Source organism: Echinops telfairi, unplaced genomic scaffold (assembly GCF_000313985.2).
Source record: "Echinops telfairi isolate 266 unplaced genomic scaffold, ASM31398v2 ScPeMD7_60;HRSCAF=208, whole genome shotgun sequence".
NCBI classification, from domain to species: Eukaryota; Metazoa; Chordata; class Mammalia; order Afrosoricida; family Tenrecidae; genus Echinops; species Echinops telfairi.
In genome coordinates this window covers 1358211-1360036 of record NW_022103958.1, presented here as the reverse complement: position 1 = coordinate 1360036, position 1826 = coordinate 1358211, and positions in this window count along the sequence as shown.

The following is a 1826-nucleotide window of genomic DNA, read 5'->3' as shown; positions in this document are numbered from 1 at the left end:
CAGTAATTACAAAGACTCAGACTTCACGTTAGAAAAGTAAAAACCAGAGCCCCCCTCCCCCGGGAGGGGGGTGCCAGCCCCTTCCCTGCACCCACAGGATGTGGAGAGCAGGGCCGCCATGGCGGGATGGTCCAAGCTGGATGATGGCAGTTAGCTGCCAGATAATTACAAGCCTTTAATGTCACAGGGTCACAACCCGAGTACTGAATGTGGAGGACAGGAGCAGGGGTTAAATACGGGGCCGGCCAGCCGGCCAGCCTGGCCGAGGCTGGGACCCGGAGTGTATGCGTGCGTCTACGTGATCAGCTCAGGGGACGGATCACGGGGTCTCCACGTGAGGGGCTGCGCAGGAGGGGGCCTCCAGCCCCTGCTGCCCAGCTTCCTGGCCAGGAGAAGGGCCAGCAGCAGGAGCTGAGAGACTCGTGGGAGATGGGGCACAGTGGACACTGCAGTAGGGGCCAGTGGCACTGTGGGTCCTGGTCCCTGGCTGCAAGGCTTGGGACACTCCTGCAGCTGAGCCCCGCAGCAACTTAGCAACAAGAAGGTCACACAAAACCTTCCTGTGTCAAGCCTGGGTAGCTTTGGAGCCCAGAGATCCTGGACGCAGTCTTGGTGGGCAGCAGCTACTTCCCAGCCCCACAAGGGGGCCTAGGGTCCCAGGGGGTGGGCGGCGAGATGTTATAATTTATTAATAACATGCAATACTCAGCAGGCTATTCGTTTGGGGTTGAAAAAGATAATTTTCTGAATATCTGTTAAACATGAGTTCTACTCTATTATCTCAAAGACCTTAATTGATGTTCTTAGGAAAATTTATATTAAAATATAAATAATAAGGACATCTCAATCATTACCTGACCTCTTCTGAACTCAATATAGTAAGATATTATTTAACTATATCCACACTTATGAAAATGAAATTTACTGATCTTAAAGTTGCTTTTCATGACCATTTTTCACTTAGATGTGTAAGTAGGAATAGATCGCTTGCTATGTTTGTATGCAGGTTTTTAACATTTCGTTTTAGGATTCTGATTAAATAGACTTTACAAATGAGTATAGAACCAGGGTTTCTCACATTTTTGCTTCATTAAATTTGTTTTTAAAAATTTATTCACATGAAAGGAAGACTTTAAGATTATGATTTAAAGTTTGAAGTGAACTAGGCATGAGTTCAAATATATAAAATACCGTTTAATTTTTAGCTGTATGGCTTCCCTGTTAGGCCTGAGTTTCTTCATCTGCTTAGCAAGAATTTATTTATACAAAGAAATATATATCTACTAAGCAAATATATAGCAACATATATTGCTCTGCATAAGTCAATTTCAAAAGGGTACATGACTTCGCTAAAAGATTATTTATTATAAAGAAAAATTCAAACTTCAAGAGAATCTCGAATATGCTAAAATCTCTTCAACAACTATCCAGGGGGTAGAATTGCATAAGCTTTAACCTTGAGGAAAAGATGGTTTTGTTCACGGCATCACCTCATGAAAATGAGTGAGTCCTCATGTCCCCTCTTTTGAGTCTTCTTCTCAAGTCTGGGAGACTCTACTTTTAGAGACTAACCTCAAAATTCCTAGGTTTGTAGTTCAATCCTTCATCTACTTTCGACTTATCTTTCTTAAACCTCCTTTCATTCCTGGTTAGAGGTTAGTAGATGTTTCCTCATGGCTACCAATTTTGGTCACAACACTCACATATCTAAATATTGCCATTAATTTTGCTTATTAATCTCAGAAGACTTAGCTTCACATTATGCTCTATGACCCTATAACTAGGGCTATAACTAAATAAAGACACTTAGATAAAACTGAACCAAT